We start from the raw sequence: 13,783 nt of genomic DNA on the forward strand, positions 1-13,783 counted from the left end.
TCACAAATGGCTCACTAAGCCAGAAGCCGATATAAAAACACTTATTTAGGTTTCATCCCCTCCATGACCACCTGCTACTGAAAACGGATTTGCATACTAGCAGAATGGAAAGGGGACACTATTGACCATGTAGTCAAAAAGGGGTTAATTATTCCCAAAGGTGTGTGTGTTATATATCTATGTGAATGCTGGGCCTCCTGTTTTACTGCACAGTTACTTTTGCCAACCTTTTGGAGCCATTAAATGGTCATCCACTTTGAGGTTTTGAAGATCTTTTCTAGCATCGGAGACATCCTTGTGATAAGTCACTTTAGCCTTGGAGGTTGCACTTTTTGAAGCTGTTGTGATCTGCACTTTGTCATTAGGTGGAATCTGAATTTTAGCTGGGGGTCTGGTCCTTTGTGCAGGTTGGGTTTTGGCAGCAGACTGTGGAACCCTTACAACAGATAAAGGTGTACGTCCAGAAATTGTTTTTTTATCAGTCACTGCCTTTTTTATTTCATTTATTGGAACTGTTCTGGGATTGCTTCTTGTTACGGTTTTGGCATGGTCAACACCCATGTGTTTAGCAGCATTCTGTACAGTTACTGGTACATGAGGTTTGTTAGTGTTTGTTTTCGAAGACACTATGAATGGTTTCCGATTGTTTTTACTGGGTTCTTCCACTTTTCTGGTTTTTATATCATCTTTAGACAGTTTAATGTTTGCTCTTTGACTGGATAATGTGTCTGCAGTTATTTTAGTGTTAGATGATCTCTGTTCAGAAACAGGGGCTTTAGTGGTAGCAGCTGGTGTACGAGAGCCCAATGTTTCTTTTAAAGGCCTTGTTTGTAACAGAGAGTCAGATATGTTTTTTGGTAGCTTTGTAAGGCAGGAGGAGGCACATGGAGATGTCTTTGGTGACTTTGATTTCCTGGTTGAAGCACTAGAGGGCAGCATGTTTGGGGAAGAATGCTGCAATACCGGAGTTTTCCCAATTACTTTGATTTCTCGAGCTGAAACTTTTTCCTTTTCTACCTGGTTGGAAAGTGTAGCTTCTGGTTTTGATCTACTAGACACACAAGTGTTTTTTGCAGAAGTATTTTTGGGGGTCTTGCTGGTAAGTGGAGATGTTCTTGTTTGAGGTGGAGAATTGGATTTCTTTGCAACCTTCCTTTGAGGTTCAATAAACAATGGTGACCCCTTTCTCGGCATAGTCTGCACTTTGGGGCGCACTCTGCTTCTGGGGGTCAAAGCTGGTGACAAGTTACTCCCACCATTATCTAATGAAACTGGTGTGGATGCTTTGGAACTTATTATCTGAGAGACACTGATTGCAGACATAGGATTCATTACTGACAGCTGAGGAGTCCTAACTGGTTGTGCAGGCATATTTTCATTTTGTCCTCCTTTTTGGAACTGAAGAATCTTTTGTTCTAAAGTTGTAAACTGCAATACTCGACAGGGATAATATTTCAGCAGAAATCCTTGGAGGGTATCCCAGCCGCCTCCAACACAAACCATAACGTGTTTTCCATGTAACATCTGCAAAATAAATCAAATTATGGATCAAATATTAGAATGATATGGCTAATAATCACATTTGAGTTACTATTTAATGTAGACAGCCAATATTCTAAGGCAATTTGTCTTTTCGGTTTTATGTGCTTTTATAAATGATCTGCCTTTCCATCAAGCTGAGCAATTCTAAACATGTTCTTTCTGAGAATAGATTTCTACTATTTTTATTACTTTTTAGTTTGGCCCCATTCCTTTTAAACATCCAGTCTGTCAATCAAGCTGCCTCTTAGGTACTGTGGGACCCAAAATGATCAAAAAAATAGTTTAAAAAGCACAATAAATAAAAAAATCAGGCCTGTTAAATTTTAACTTTTTATCAAGCCTTGATAAAGGGCCAAAATATTTCCCTTGTTCCATATGTGTATGGGCTAAATAATCACCTTTGACACTGTTTGGATTTTCTTTTGTAATGAACCCACAAAATGATCAGTGCTATACAACTTACAACAATAATACACAAAGTCTGGGGCAAATACAATTGGCCCCATCATATCTGTAAAACAATAGCCTAGAGTTTGCTAATAATATATTGTTTTCCTGTGTAAATTATACAAAACAGGAATAGCTGAATATATGTTCTGGCAGAAGCTTTAAAGGAATATCTTTCTGTTCATACTGTGAAATTAAATCCATCGTCTGACACACGTCAGGTGAACCCTTTGGCACTTTCTAATGAAAAGGAGCAGATTTTTGCCTCGGAGTGAACCTCAGCAAATAAATACTGTGCATTTTTTAGTAATTTGTTAACAGTACCATCTGTGTATTTCAAATTCTCATCATTGTGTACTAATCCAATTTTTTTTCAGGATTTTCTTTCATACATTTAAAGATAGCTTCACAGATTAGTTCTTTTTTCAAACACATACATTAATGTAAATAAATATGTTCGCAGTCTGGCTGGTATGATTTCCAGTGTTACCTGGCACCATTTCCGGTGTTCAGCATAAGATTGATGGAGGCGCCCTACAGTGTGGAGTCCGCAACTGCATATGTGGACGAATGTGCCCTATTGTGTTTATGTGTTTATTACTTAAAGTAATTAACATATATATCTTCTAGCTTTGACAGCTAAATAGTAGTATATCCAGCCTTCTGATGTTTCATTGCAGTGTAATTTTAGTAACCCAAACTGCACATTCATCTTCTAAGGTTACATGAGCTAAAGGTAAATTAAAATAAATTTTAATGCATGCAGTTTACCCTTATAAAAATAATTTTTTCACCCAGCCAGTATCGACCTTCAGATAAGTACTCAATAGAGAACCGGTGGGAACAGTTACAAGGAGGATCTTCTGCAATGTGTTTTACCTGCAAGCAAAGAGGAGCAGGTGTTATTGCCCAATCATTTTAATGTGCAACTCCTCGAGAGTCAGTATATCAAGCATATGTCTTGCATATATCAATATACTTTAGACATGGAGAATTCCTCAGCCAATGAAAAGCAGTGAATCAGCTTTCACTAATAAGTATAAATGTGAATAGGCAGTTCTCGCCGCTTCATGGAGCTCCTCATGGTGACAGCATGACTTCTGAATATAATGGCCCTGATTCAATGATCAACGTTTCTTCTAACTCAATCTCTTTCTCCAGTTTTACCAGCACTGGTGGCTCAACTCCATACCTGAAAATAATTTTAAAATACAATTAACCACTGGGGGGGTTTAAAAGTCTAAAATATACTCATCCACACATATTATGTATAATTGCTCATTAATAGGAAAGGCAGATGATTGTGAGATGTCTTGCCAAGTATTTAGCCTGAAATCACAGGGGTGTACAATAAATAATGTGTAAATGATAGCATGAATACATTTTACTTTAAAGGGGACCTGGCATCTTGATAAATAATTCCAAATCCTATGTAATGATGTAAGTGAAGCAAAATAAACTTCACTTAAACAATATAAAAGTATTTTTGATTCTATTAGCCTTGGAATTCACATCACAGAGTCGGTGCCATTTTGTGGTCACTAATTAAGGCAAGCTTTGCACCAATGCAAAATCTTATTTATGTACCAGAATGGCTTATGCCCAGGCTACACAATTAGATGAGGAGGAGGGAAGGGGAATGTGAGGAGAGCAGTGACATCTAGAAGTGCTGAATGGAAAGTAAAAGTAATTGTCTGCTCCGCCTCTATTCCTAAGGCATAGAGGAGGGACAAGAATTATATGATTGACAGCTGAGATTTTTAAACAAGTTTATAAGAGAAATGGATGTTTACATAAAAAATGTTTTGGGTTTAATGTTTAATTTGCAAAGGACTTTTATTATACGGCTTGTAATGTCTGGATGACAGGCCTGCTTTAAAGGAAAAGTGTGAGGGTTATAAAACTGCAATATGAGGACACACCTGGATACAATCCGACCGACATCAAGAAGGCACAGGCAAACCTGCCGGGGATCTTTATGCAAAACTTTGAGATAAAAAAATTAAAAAAAAGAGAGTTACATCAGCTGTTTCAATTTACGTGTGAAATTTAAGTTTTAATTTCTGCCCCCCCCCCCCCACATACACACTGGCATCAGGTATGGGAATTATATTTTGCACATTTAGGGTTTAACCCACCAGCTGGCCCAGTCTGATACTAATAAATACTAACATATATAAAGGAAGTTGCTACAGTTAAGATACAGCGGAATACAGTTAACCAGGGGATGGAGGCTTGCAAGCTGCAATTGCTTGGGATTTTTCTTAAATAAATTCTGGGGCTGTGAATCTTTACTGTGTAATTTTTAGCCCTATTTACATAAATATGTAATCATCTATTTTTATAACAAGACCCTTAATACATTTCAAAATGTTAACTGAACCATTACAATTTAATTGCACTGTAAGTAGAATTTAACACTGTATTAATGAGCTGTCAAACTACATCTTTTATTAAAAAAAAAAAAACAAGAAACCTCTAGGACAGTTACTGGTCATAAGCTTGGTTGGAACCTTCTGGGCATGTTCTAAAGACATGATGGTTTGGTGCTTAGACACTGAAACAGCCTAAACACAAGGAGATAAAGAAAGTGTTCCATTGAAAGCTTTGCAAACTCTTACTGCTGTGCAGTCACGCTGCTTACTATCTTAAAGGACAAGGAAAGCCAAAAAAATAAAATCCAATTTCTACTTCTTCTTTAATGAAAAAGAAACCTATCTCTAATTTCCTTTAATTAAAAAATGTGTACCGTTTTTATAAGAAACCTGACTGTATGCAGTGAAATTCTCCCTTCATTTACTGCTGTGGATAGGAATTGTCAGATGGTCCCTAACTGCTCTGCAGGGAAACAATCATACTTATGAACAGCAGGGGGAGCCCCCGCCTTACTTCCCAGCCATGCAGAATTCAAGCAGCTTTGTTTATGACGATCCCTAAGCAACCTAGACCACACTGAGCATGTGCAGGGTCAGGGTCAGGCAAAGATATTTAACAAAGTTACAAGATGACAGCCCCCTGTGGCCAACTTTGAAAGAATAAATCATTTGTTTGATTAGGCTTGTGGTTCAGTAAGTTCATGCTTATGTTTAGTATAGAAAATACAGCATTTCTAGCCTTATTCTATTTTAGACTTTCCTTGTCCTTTAACATGTGTTACTCAGAAAGGCTCAATAGCATCCATTGTTGGATGGATGCTAGTGTGCTTTCTCCAAAATATCTTTGATGAATAAAAATAAGCATTTGTTCAGTGTAAATAACACAGATAGCAGGAATCATTTTTCTTTTTTGGTGGAAAAAAGATTAATTTCATTTTTTTACCCAGTCACAGACTTCTTAGGTCACTCTTAGATACAGTATGAGAAGCATTTAAAAAAGCCAAGCTGTACTTATTTTAGACCTTAATAAAGGCAAGGTCTTTTTGGTATCAAAATGGAAGCAACCATGTCATTTTTGGGCTGTACATCTTCATCCTGTGATACCCAGATATAGAAGTTTGCAGTGCCTGTAGAAGAAATAGATGATTTGCAATCTGCTACCTTCATGTTTTGTTTTAATGAAGTACTTGGAAAATAGTGCATTCAAGTCATATGCACGAGCTTAGGCACCAAGTTTGTCAATGAAACTGGTACCAAAAACTGTGGGGTTCAGATTTTACTCTATAAAATGTTTCTCGTGTAAGTGTGGAAAGACATGGCCTTTGAGTCCAGGGGCAGATTCACTAACAGGGCGAATTTTTGCCAGCGTCAGCTTCGCACCACTTCGCCAGGCACAATTATTATCATATACGATACAAATACACTATTTCACTAAAATGCAAAGTTTCGCCCGGGCGTCGACTGTTGGCGACTTTTTTAAAGATGTATGGACATCTTTATTATAAATGTTGCCGCAAATGGTTTAAGTTACTGGTTTATATTACATATGTCCAGGAAACTTTAATAAAGACAAGAGAGTTAATATAATGCCCTACACATGACCCCACTGTAAAATGAATGTTCTATATGTTAGGAAAAAAATGGTTCCCCAAAAAAAGTTTGTTAGGACTTTTGCAGGCAATCACGCTGAAAAAAGGAAAAGTCACCAGCGTTTTTTGAACTTTGATGCATTTTCGGCTCACAGGATATGATTGAGGAAGATCTAGCTGCTTTATATCACTTCGCCTGGTCTGAGGTGGTGAAGGCAACTCTGGCGAAAGAGGTAACGTTCAGTAAAATCCGTATTTTAGTGAATTTGCGGAGTAATGTCTGTTCGCCAGAGCGAAAAGTCGCCTGGCGATAGAGTGCGAATGACCACTAGCGACGGTCTGTTTCGCTAGGGAAACAGTTAGTTAATTGGCGATGTCCCTGCGGGTGGCAACGCTGGCGATATCGTTAGCCATTTCGCTCTTTAGTAAATCTGCCCCCAAGCAGCCCTACAGGACAGAGAATTTGGTGTAAAGAGCTGTGGCAGTTATTTGCAACACCGGTAAGGGTCATAAGCATAAAACTTTTTCTAAATTCATAGAAATGAATGGAGAGCGGCGGAATTTCACTCTAGCAGACTGTGGCGATCGCTAACTTCACTCTTTGATAAATATACCCCAGGGACTCTTAGGGAGCTCATTACAGCGTACAGTCTGACCAGAGAAGGGGGTATGAGGCAAAGGTTTCATGTATTCCAATAGTCAGAATCAAAATATCCAATTCATTACCTTCAGTTCTTCTGCTGTGCAACAGCGTTTCATTGTATTTTGGATAACACAGATCAGCTGGCAGAGTAAGAAGCCATTATCCAGCTCTTCCATAAACTTGTCACCACTTACTTTGACTCCTATTAATAAATAATTGGATGGAAGAAATATCACTTTCAGTTTAACCCATAGATTTGGGGTTATTTTCATCAATAATTAAACTAAACAGAATATCAAAAGTTGGCCCAAATTTCTCCATGTAGGACCCCCCCCTTTTTTTTTTAATTTATACAGATAGCTGTTTGCACTTTTGCTACAACAGCCCATGAAGATAGAGTTTCACACAGTAGATCTTCCTCACTGTCTGGGATCCCCATGACAGTTCTTTTTTTCAGCAAAAGTGCACACAGTAACATAATATTCAGCACTGATTTGCAAAGAATAACAGACATAACATTTCCATAAAAGAAATAAGAGATGTATTTGTCATTATGTGATGACTGGGATAATAGTGGAACGACTATACTGTATATACAGATGTTTGATAGAAACCCTGATGGGTAAAGCAGATCATCCTTTCTAAACCCTGAGGGGGGAGGGATGTCCTTGGCTATGAATGCTCATCATATTCTCTATGGTTGGATTGAGAACTAAGCAGAAGTGAAGGCACACAAGTTATATAGAGGGATTGAGAATCCATATATGATGCAAACTGTGCTGATAAAATATCTACAATGTTAAACCTACTTAAAAAGCAATAACATATCGGAAAATGTAAGATACAGGTATGGGACATGTTATCCAGAATGCTCGGGACCTGGGGTTTTCTGTATTATGGATCTTTCCATAATTTGGATCTTTATAGCTTAAGTCTACTAGAAAATAATGTAACATTAAATAAACCCAGTAGGCTGATTTTGCTTCCAATAAGGAATCGTTATATCTTAGCTGGGGCAGTACAAAGTACTGTTTTATTATTACAGAGAAAAAGGAAATAATTTTTAGACATTTGGATTATTTGGATAAAATGAAGTCTATGGGAGACAGGCATTCGGTAATTCAGAGCTTTCTGGATAACGGGTTTCTGGATAACGGATCCCGTACCTGTAATGTGATTATTATTGTTTAAACCTAATAATACTGGCCTTTCAGGCAAGCATCCCCATAACAAGTGTAGATGTACCACTATCCTAAAACTCAACTAAAAGGCCAGTGAGCCAGATAGACAGATCTTCCTGCATAGGCACCAAAGTGGCTTCATGACGCACTGCGAGCCACTGATCATACTGGGAGACATCAGCAAGGCCTGGTCCATGTCTTGGGGTCAAAGGGTTCCTTGGACTTAATGGCATATCATCTCCAAACCAGACCTATCAGAGAGATTAATGTGACAAGAGAATAACCCAATCATCACTCACTGAAAATTATGATTTGTAAACATATTTACATAGTTACTGACAACAGAAATTAATTTTTTTTCACATCTATCATAATATTGCCTTTGGAAGCTACTTATAACGTTGCCATAAAGTATTTGCACGTTGCTTTTACATGTTCTGATGCCCCATGTTCTTGTATGAACGGGCTGCCATATTTGTGCAGCAGGAGTCCGTTAGCATTAGAAACTTTAACTGACAGGCTGAGATGGGACAGTCAGGTTGGAAAAACAGTCAGGTTTAGGAGTTTAAACTAACAATTACTTACAAAAACAAACCTCTCAGCAAAAAATGATCAACGTGACCTATAGGTAACTTTTAATATACTTTTAAAAATATTTTTTTTAGTATCACTTTAATAGCAGTAGGGCCATGTATTGAGTGCCGACCATTCCTTTCCCTTCCATTCTTTATCCATTCAGTAAAATATTTTCTTACTTCACCTTAGAGGCATTTCTGACATGACATGTATTCTAGAGGCCATTTGTGCACCCCCAGCTGTAGCAGCCATTAATTCCTTGCATCCCACACCCCACCAGCTGCACATGCTAAAGTTGTGTGACAGCTGGAATGCCAGTTAGCACATATAGCAGTTTAATCTCACTTTAGAAATTTGGATCAACATGCAGGGCAGTATTCATAAAAGTGTTAATCCTATCCTATTTGTTCTGTTGCTGTTGATTTGTGAGACAACTTTATCTACAGCCAGAAACTGGAGGAATCAGGATGCAGATTGCAAAATGGCATTACCTTCTCCCTATGTCTACTCAAATAGGATCTCCTATTTGACTGAAAAATTGTGAACTTATATAAGAATATGTTTCACCAGCATCATTCCCCCTAATCTTTATACTACAAATATTTTGTGCTTTCCTGATACCAGGGGAATTAAGGACAGACATACAATACAGTATGTGAACACAAGGACAAGTATATTCCACTTTTAAAAAATATGAATTGAAGTAGCAAAAGTATGCCCACTGGGGATATCTGAATATCTCTGTATATGATAGATTACAATGACAATAATGTAAATTTCAACATTGCAAGTGAATTTTGGTAAATTCAATCAGATCTAACATAACCACATTAATCTTTTTTTTTTAATATATGTTTTTATTAAAAACAATATAACATAAACAAACATAAAGGATTTTGGAGATAAAGGTGTAGATTCCATTGTCCATGCATCCTTAGCGATTACAAGTGTGATCGAGGTAGTAATTTCCACTTGACTGTCGATTACAGAATAAACAATACAACAATATTTCCCATATGCATAGTTTGAGAATATTTAGCATCTGGTTGATTTGGTGACTCCTGGGGGGCAATCGTGGATTCCGCTCCTGTGGTTGATGTAGGTTTTTGATATATTGATCTGTTTCTTGTACTATGCTGTTGTTGGATAATATTTCTGTGTCATACTACGTGGTGTGTCTGAATGCGTATATTGTAAGGTATCTAGTATGTGTAGGGAGTGAAGATATACAGTATAACTGATCCAAGTAGAGAAAAACTTTTCTGTGTGTTGTTCCTTTTTGTCGTAGTTTCCAACCAGTCCAAAAAATGAAAAATATAGTTGTTTAACTAATGATAGTGGGGGTGGAGAAGAGGAGAGCCAGTGATGAAGGATAGTTTTCCTTGCCATTAATCTTTCTGCTAAGTGTCCCTCAGAACTTGTAAGATTTAGTTGTGGGGGAAATATTCCGAAAATTGCCCACGGTAAAGTAAAATATTTTGTCTGTTTTGTTAGAGATTTCCAGTATTCCTGAACTTCTCCCCAGAATTGTTGAATACAAGGACAGAGCCAGAGACAATGTAGAATGTCAGTCCGGGGTTGATGGCATCTTAGACAATTGTCCGAACTTAGGGTACAACAATGTAGGACTACGCACTCCCTTCGATTCAAACAGAGATGCCTGGTGCACAAAGGTAGAGGCTCGGCAACCTCACAAACTTCTTAGTAGAAAAGGAACCAATAGCACACAGGACTGGTGAAATCTTCCAATTATTTTATTGTGCAAGCGGAGTGCAATGCAACGTTTCGGGGAACAATACCCCTTTGTCAAGCATACGAAAGTGTGCAAAAAATGCATTTAAATACACAGGTGAGTGTGTTCGATTAACATATCGAATTGTGATTGGTGTGCATCATAAGTGTCAAATAACAACAGTTACCTCCTTCATTTAAAGGGTAAATGAACCATATATCTCATTAAAATTCAATGTGTTTAAAACATGGGAAGTTAAATTTTTTTTCACAAACATTAAAATACAATGTGTATAAATCGTAAGAATTGATTGTTGGAAAATGTGCTAACCAATAATTATTTTGAATTTAAAGGGGAATATTTTTTACAGACGCAAGGCTGTGCAATGGGGGCCAACATGGCTCCCGCATACGCCAATATATTTATGGACCAATTTGAACAAACACACATATTTTCCCATACTGAGTTTTCATCCCACATATACTCTTTCATGAGATATGTGGACGATACGTTTTTTTTGTGGACTAGTGACATCCAGAATTTAACCAAATTTGTGGACTATCTGAACGGTACACATAGGTCCATTAAATTTACCTTTGAAGCACATGCCAGTGAACTTCATTTTTTGGATGCGAATATCCAATTACAAGGAGGTAGATTCGTGACATCTCTTTTCACCAAACCCACTGACAGGAACAACCTGGTACGCCCCACCAGCCACCACCCTCCGGGGGTGTTTAAGGGTCTTCCTAAAAGCCAGTTCTTGAGGGTTAGACGTATTACCTCGGCAGATGAGTTATATGATAGAGAAGCTGGGAAGGTGGTTAAGAAATTTGCAGAGAAAGGCTATAATAAAAGGGACCTCCTCAGAATTAAAGATGAAGTGGCAGAAATTCCTCGGATAGAAACCCTAAAGAAAAAGCAAAAAGCTAATACTAATAACACACGGATCCCTTTTGTTTCTACCTTTGATGCTAATTCAGCAGTTTGTAAGAAAATCATTTTAAAATACTGGAGTATATTACAAGCAGATCACAAATATGGGCATCTTTTTTCTCTTCCGCCTGTTTTTTCGTATCGTAGAGGTAGAAACATTGGGGATCTGATTAAGTCACAACCTAATCGCAACATAGATTTGCATTTAACCACCCAGGTTAAGGGTACTTTTCCTTGTAGACAGTGTGGCCACTGCAATGGGATCATTGCAGGTGAAGTAATAATGCATCCTCTTTTAGGCACTAGACATCAGCTTAACAGCTTCTCAACGTGTGACAGCCACAATGTGATATACTGTATCAAGTGTCCATGTGGCAAAGCCTATGTAGGACAGACTTCGAGACCAATTAAAATACGACTAAATGAGCACAAATCAGTGATACGCAATTACAAAGGCGAGTTGAGCAAAGAAGGAAAAGAAAAAGATAACGGGTCAATACGGAAGGAAACACTCCTAGCCAAACATTTCTTTACACAGGGTCACCAGGTGTCACAGGTGAGATGGCAGATTATTGAGAAGGTGAATAGGAGACAGGGACAGGATATAAAAAGGACTTTGCTCCAACGTGAAGCTTATTGGATTTGGCTCTTGCAAACGCGTTTTCCCAAAGGGTTGAATGAGGATTTTAACATGTCTTGTTTTTTATAGAGATTAACATCTGATTTGTGATACTTTTTAATAAAGATTGTTCTTTTAATGTTTTTTTCACAGATGATTACTTGGGTGGGAATGAACTTACCTTATATGACCAATCAGTGTCCTGCCCTGCACACATGTGGTAGGGTAAGCTAGTAATTATGTTACAGCTGTTTGTTTGTTGTTTCCATCGATTTATCCTCTGTTGATATTTTTGTATGTGCGTTTTTTATCTTACACTAATACACTTGCATTAATTATTGCTCAATTCTTACGATTTATACACATTGTATTTTAATGTTTGTGAAAAAAAATTTAACTTCCCATGTTTTAAACACATTGAATTTTAATGAGATATATGGTTCATTTACCCTTTAAATGAAGGAGGTAACTGTTGTTATTTGACACTTATGATGCACACCAATCACAATTCGATATGTTAATCGAACACACTCACCTGTGTATTTAAATGCATTTTTTGCACACTTTCGTATGCTTGACAAAGGGGTATTGTTCCCCGAAACGTTGCATTGCACTCCGCTTGCACAATAAAATAATTGGAAGATTTCACCAGTCCTGTGTGCTATTGGTTCCTTTTCTACCGAACTTAGGGTAACCATATGATGTCTCCTTAGTGGTGTAAGGTATGAGAAATGTAGTATCTGTAATGACATTTCTTGATATTTGCTTTTTGCATGGTTTTTGTATGATATTGGGAGTATTTTGGAAGCATTTGCCTGTGGAATTGCAGAAGTCCATTTGATTAGAAAGGTATCAGATGTTTCGATTGATAGTGTGGTCCTGATTATATGATATATTTGAGAAATGGTTCTATCTGTGTTACTTCTGGGCCATAAGGTATTTATTGGATTATTCTTGTCTGCCTGGGAGAGGTGTTGTAGGACTTTTGTAGCATAATTAAAGATTTGGAAAAGAAGCATGTGATCATTGGATAGGAATGGGAATTTCTGGACCAGATTTTCCTTAGTAATTATGGTAAAGTTATTGAAAATATCTTTGACTAGTCTCAGATTTTGATTTTGCCAGTCCAGTAATGTCTTATTGTTTTTTCCTTTTGGAAATGTTGAGTTACCGAGTCATGTAAGATAAATGGAGTGACCGGTTGTTAGTTTGAATCTACGTCTCACTGAGTTCCATGCTTTGTAAATATCTATAAATAGAAGATGTTTGCGCATTTCTCGGGGGATATCTTATGTTAATAGCTGGTCAAGTTCTGTTGAAGTATATATGTTTCTGTTATTTAACCAGTCCCCTGCAAACCGTAATAGCGATGCTTCATTATATTCCCGTATATTTGGGAAATTTACCCCTCCCTGATTTTTAGTTTGTTGTAATTTGAACAGGCTAATCCTTGGACGTTTTTCTTTCCAAATAAAGTTACGGAGCATTTTCAGTAATCGTTTGTAATCTGAGGGTTTTATGCTATAAGGCAGCATTTGTAGTTGATAGAGTAGTTTAGGGAATAAAATAATTTTTATTAGATGAATTCTTCCCAAAAAGGTTAAGTTTAATGTTTCCCATTTCTTGAATTCTTGCTGCATAGTATCTATGGTGTGGCGAATATTAATTGAATATATTTCCGTATATTTTTTTGGTAATTTAATTCCCAGGTAGGTTATGTAGGATTGTGCCATCTTAAAGGGAGAATCGGTGTTTCTATTTGTTTTTCCTTGGTCTCCAAGTTCCAGTTCTTCAGATTTATTTAGATTGATTCAGAAGCCTGCAAACGTGCTAAAAGTTTGAATGGTCTCTAGTATCGTGGGAATTTCAGTTTGAAGATGGTTGATAAATAATAAAATATTGTCAGCAAAAGCTGTGATCTTCTGTCTGATATGTCCGAGGGGGATGCCTTAAAAATTTAGAGAAGGTGTTTTATAAGAGGATCTAAGGCAATATTAAATAATAAAGGCGAAAGAGGGCATCCCTGTCTAGTCCCTTGTTGAATTTCGAATGTATCTGAGTTGTAGCCATTGACCGTGAGGAAAGATTGGGGTGAATTGTATAAAGCTTTAAAAAGGTTGAGCATATGTATTCCAAAGTGTTG

The 13,783-nt window shown here is 37.3% G+C and overlaps 1 pseudogene; it reads right to left on the reverse strand.

The window, feature by feature from the left end:
- Positions 1-213: 213 nt before the first annotated feature.
- On the reverse strand, positions 214-7,973 carry LOC108712388 (annotated as a pseudogene).
- Between the last annotated feature and the right edge of the window lie 5,810 nt (positions 7,974-13,783).

This window comes from Xenopus laevis, chromosome 3S, assembly GCF_017654675.1.
Source record: "Xenopus laevis strain J_2021 chromosome 3S, Xenopus_laevis_v10.1, whole genome shotgun sequence".
Lineage (NCBI taxonomy): Eukaryota > Metazoa > Chordata > Amphibia > Anura > Pipidae > Xenopus > Xenopus laevis.